The following is a 6,000-nucleotide window of genomic DNA, read 5'->3' on the forward strand; positions in this document are numbered from 1 at the left end:
GGTGGGAATGACTTTGAAGGCGACAAAAAATATTGTGGAATAATTAAATATTTTGCGTGTTATTTACAATTTCGGAATACTTTTGACTTTGTTGAATAAATTTGAAATTTATCAGTTTTTATTAAGTTTTTTTGGAAACCAATTGTATCTTATTTATATGGAACTTAATATACTTAACAAATTGTTTAATTATGTAAATTTACTAATGGGAGGGCACTAACTTAAAATGTTCTATCACTTACAGCTATTTTTGTAGTTTTAGTAAATGCTTGAGGCTTAACCCCACCACTCATTGACTACAACTCAAAAAATACTTCGTATTAGGAAAACTTTACTATCTCTTCTGTTTTTAGCAACCCAAAATTAGAAAGGATGTTATTATATGAACTAGTTTCCACCATTATTTTTATTTACTATATTAATGATATTAATATTTACTATATTAATTATATTAAGAAATAACATTTAAAATACATTTTTTTAATTTCCAAAAACTTTTTTTTTTAATTTCAAATTTTTAAACATAAAAATTTTACTTTTTATACCAAATAACAGATTGAAAAATAAGTGAAAATATTAGTAATCAGAAATATAAAAAACTAACGTATGTCGTGTTATACTTCATTTACAATATGTAGAGCTGGCACAGAGCCACCAGCTTAAATATTCTAATGCAATGTTCCAGAAACTTTCAAATCAGCTATAATCAATTTTAAAATCTGATTTTGTTTGTAAAAATTAACAGAAAATTCAATTTTTAGTATATTTTCAATTTCGAAATATATTTTCAATTTTATATTACGATATTACAACTGAAACTTTAAAATTTCAACTTTTAAAAATCGAAAGTTTAATTTTCAACAGACTCTCCTTTTGAAAATTTTAATTTCCAAATTAATTTAATTGGATGGGAAATATAAGTTCTGCTGTTGTCAATATTCCATTAAAAGAATTTGCTTATAAAAAACAATATTGTTTCTACAAATACAGCTGTAAACACAACTAAGAATGAGATATGTGCCATATAATATTATGGAATAGTAAGAGTAGTAAAAAGCGCTAATGTGTTAAGCCTTTCCACTAACTACTGTCCTTTCTGTGTCTGCCTGTCGTCTCTACTTGAATTCTCAACGTTGTTCTTCTTCTTTTCCTAACTCTTTAGATTGTTTTTACAAAGCCTATCCAACAATATCTGCTCCTACTACTTCTAAATAAACATAGTTAACTATTTGAAAATAGTTTAAAATTCGAAACGATATACATGTTTTTAATTGAAAATTGAACAGCATTCAGTTCGGTAAAATAGTTTTCTCTTCATAAATTCATTATATTTCTTTCCACACAATTTTTCCCTATTTTTTTTTTCTTATTTTAAAAATTTCTCGTAATTCTCAGGTTTTCAATTAATAATATTTGAATATAATTTTTCCTAATTTTTTTTTTTTTTTTTTTTTTTTTTTTTTTTTTTTTTTTTTTTTTTTTTTTCCGAATTCACAGTTTTTAAGTAAATAACTTTTCGTTTGGAAAACATTTTTTAAATTTATTTCCTTGAAATTACTTTCTTTTTCTTTAAAACACTTTAATTTCAATAGCATTTATTTACGAAATTTTTTTTTATTACCACGAATTATACTTTCTTTTAATAGTTTTGTTCTTTGTATATCGTTGCAGTATTTTATAGATACCGCTTTTGATTATATTTTATATACATACTTAATCCAATTGCAGTTTTTATTTTCCACAAAACACTGAAAGTATTTTATTTTCACAAACTATAAACTTCACCAAGAAAGTATGATTTGTTTTGTACGTTTTTTTGTTGTTTTCTACACCAATTAATCTGGGCGCGCCTTATAGGAGCAAATATCAATTTGTATTTTGATTTTATAACTTTTTTTAATACATCTCAATTTTACCACCTTTCAATTTATTTTTAAAAATTATTTTAAATCTATATAAAATTTTTGTACAGAGTCTTTAAGTTATGTTGTGTACTAAAAATACCCCCACCTTTGCACAGGCCCTAATAAAAATGCAGCACAGTTTTGAAGTATACTTTTGCGCGCAGGATTTCCACCGTAAGGTACAGCAAGTAGTACACTCAGCAGCGCGCACTATAACAATATGCTTGGCGAGGTCGTCGCCGTCATCGTCAACCAGTGTGACTCTAGTGCAAAACAACTTGAGGCAGTACAATGGAAACGGTGAGTATTCACACGTATTTCTGGCGAAGATAAAGAGAGCCCTGCAGTTACTCAAGAGAAATCGAGTAAGCGACAAAAGTTTCATTTTCTAGTTTATCCTTTTCAATACTCATTACTACGCGCTCGCACTTAACTAATGCTCAATTTTTCATATACATTTATTATTGTGCTCTCTCTCACTGTACTCTAGAACTGCACAGTGTTTTGCTTAGCGTTGTTGTGTTTGTTGTTAACTTAGTTGTAAGGTGTGAGTAAATCTCTTTTGCAAGCACACCTTTAGTGTGTCAAACAAATATATTAACACAAAACGGTTAAAGTTAAACAGGCGAAAAGAAGACAGGTATGACGCAGTGAATTATGCAAGTGAGCATTGGGGCAGAATATTTTGAAAATATGGCAACATCACAGCGTTGCATGACCATCAAGTGTGGCATACTTTGAGGCGGTGAAGGAACTATTTACTATGTCGAACAGATGTGCACGGCATGAAAGCGTCACATAATTGTATTGATATCATCATATGTATATACATATGTACATTAAATGTATGCGCGTATATGGAATAGATGTTCACATCTATTATATAAGCAAGCTTATGCATTATTATTATTATAATTATTTTATTGTATTTATTATGATTAATTCGTGTTGCTCAAAGGCTCCGTCGACTAGATCGCTTTTCTTTTTATTTTTGTTTTTTCAAGAATTAAACGGAAATATGTACAGGTATTGCACCTAATTTTTTCCTTCTTTCTTAATATTTTCATAGATACAGCTACAATTTTAGCGAAAATAATGAGGGGAAATAATTCCCACGACAGTTGGATCTAAGTAATCGGAACGAAACCGGCCAAGGTTTACCAACTCGATACCATTCCTCGAAATTGCTCCAAAAATGTTTTCTGGAGCTACAACAGGTATTTTGAATAGTCAACAGATTGCTGAAAATAATTCAATCTAAAGAACTAAAAACGAAGATCATAAAGTTCTACTGACATGAATATATTTAATGTTTTATTAGCTAAACACCAACTCTGGTACACTTTGTACATATTTGGTTATTTATTTAATATTATAAGTATAAAACTAAGTTGAAGTTTGATTAAAAATAGGAAAAATTTTTTTCGACAGCCTGTTCCCAATAAACTGTTTGCTATTATTTCATCATTGTACAACTTACATCAGTGTAAGCCGCAATTTCGAAAAGGGAAGGAAGCAAGCGAACCATTGTTGTGCTATTATACATGAACTGATACAGCATCGTCCCCGTAAACAAAATTTCATTGGTGGCTTGCATGTAATTCTTCTCTTTTTTATACAAAAATTTCAAAATATAGCGAATTTCTTCCTTATTTGAACACATTTTTGAATAGACTTAATTTATGGAAACACTTTTCGACTATCCGATATTAAAAAACTACAATTAAATATAGCATGTAATTTCTAAAAAAATATAAAAATAAGTAAATGTGAGCAAGATATTTTCCTCTTATTTAAATGGTGTATAAAATTTTTCGGTCAAGCTTATTTATATGACAGAAAAGAGATCAAAACATGAAGGAATATCCTGCCACGTTGCCCTTAAAAGGACGTCTATAGTATATACAGTTAACAATCATGTCAAAATCAACAAATAAAAATGCACTAGGTTTGGGTATTCAATTCACAGCAATTACACAATTATACTTAACATATTTTTAGCTAGGGGAAGTATTGCCCTAATTTTAATCAAGAACATATTATTATCGGGAAACATTATATATGGGTTGCAAAAATATATCGTACAGACTGTATATTTTGTTAAAATTTTAGTCATGGGTACTAAAATTATCATATTTAGTGTCAAGGGGCTTGAAAAGTTATCATCTGATTTCAATAATTTTAAAAACTTAATTTTTTAAAGTTCATAATAAATTTTACAACACCACTAAAATATTGTGCTAAGCTTTCAAGTTGATCCGAGCACTAACTTCGGAGATACAGCCTTGAGCTTGAAACTGTGTTCTTGAGGTCAGTTGGCAAGATTTCTTGAGAACTACTCAACCGATTTTTATGAAGTTTTACACAGGTCTGGGAGATACAATTATTAACGACTTGGACGAAGTATTTCTTTTCGATTTTAAATATTTGAAAAAAATGTCTCAAAATTTTCACTGAAATTTTCTTTCATATTTGTGTAAAAATGTCTATCCAAAACTCAATTTTCACCTTTTTTTTTTTTTTGTTTTCTTCGTCCAAGTTCTAAGTTAAGATTTGAACTAAAACTCTCATATTTTATTTTTTGATGATCCTGTAAGGAATTGTCCTGCACAAGCGGGCGCATTTTTTCCGAGAGGTTACTGGAAATGGCGTCGCATTGGCCGATTTTAGAATATATTTTTCCAAAAACATCAGAATTTTTTTTGCTAATAGTGTATGTTTGCAACAATAAAAAATTCTAATAAAATACTTCTTTTTTTATGTGATTGTGTGTGAAAATTTTTTGAAAAAGTGTAAGTGTCCATGTAACCTCTTAAGATGCGAGATGGTATGCGTTACTCTCATTACAAGTTGCGTACAATTTTATTCGAATTACTTAACTGGTCCGTAATAGGCCTAACTGTTGCCCGATATCACCAATTTTACATAATAACATGCGAATATTAAAGTAATATCAAGCATCATATTTCGCTGAAATTAATTGATTAGTTTTACCTAAAGGCAGATGGTGCCACGTCCATTAAGGGGCACACCTAGTGTGAATTTTTTTTTTCATATTTCGATAGGTTATACCTTTAGAAATAACATACTATAATTTCAAACCGATATCTGAAACAGTTTTTGAGTTACAGCCATTTCAAAGAGTAGCCGCTCGGCAGTTACAGATAACAATCATTTTATCTTCAAACGCGTTTTTCGCGAAACAGCATTTTCCAAATTTTCTGCAGTGATTACTCAAAAATAAATGATCCGATCATTATCGAATATTTTTTACATGTTCTATATATAGTTCTCCGTACAAGGACCTATCAATTTTTGATCTATTCAAAAAAACGAATTTTGACGGGCCAAAAACGACCAAAATTTTGGATAAAAATCATATATAATCATGACCATAATGTCAATTTTAGATTGACATTAAGTCATTGTACAGGCGATATTATCTAGTTTAACGAGATTTTTTTTTTTTTTTTTTTTTTGAGATTTCATCCACGGTGAAGGCCGGAACCACTGCAGCAGTGAAGGACCTTTTTCTCGACTATAACTTAAAAAATATTCAATTTTTTTCTTCAAAAATTTCACGGTATATACTTGAAACATGTATAAATATATTCTTAAAATTTTGAAATTATTGATCAAGTATTTTTTTTAATAAAAATTCCCAAAAATCACCTTTTTTTAGACCATTACACTAGATGTGCCCCTTAACGAATTCTTTAAGGTAAAACTTAATGCTTCTCACGAAATTATTTAATTAGTTATGGTACTTTTAGTAGTTTTCAATATAAATAGAAAATAGAAGATATGTTGTAACACGAATTTCATACTGCAACAAAAAAACAGAAGCAAATATTCTTAACAAATTTGGTTGATACAGATTTAACAGCTTATGATATATGTTTATTATTCTTACAAAACCAGACGGAACAGTCAATCAGAATTTAATACTTCTTTATAACTTTATATATATCTCAATTAGTTTTAGGTGTTAGAAAAAACATAAATACTGTACGATCAAATTTCTTTTTTTCTAAAATATTCCAACTTGCATCATATGCACAGTGATTTGAGAAACACAGACAATAGGAAAAATTAA

This window comes from Bactrocera latifrons, unplaced genomic scaffold, assembly GCF_001853355.1.
Source record: "Bactrocera latifrons isolate USDA-ARS-PBARC rearing strain unplaced genomic scaffold, ASM185335v1 scaffold_102, whole genome shotgun sequence".
In the NCBI taxonomy this organism is placed as follows: domain Eukaryota; kingdom Metazoa; phylum Arthropoda; class Insecta; order Diptera; family Tephritidae; genus Bactrocera; species Bactrocera latifrons.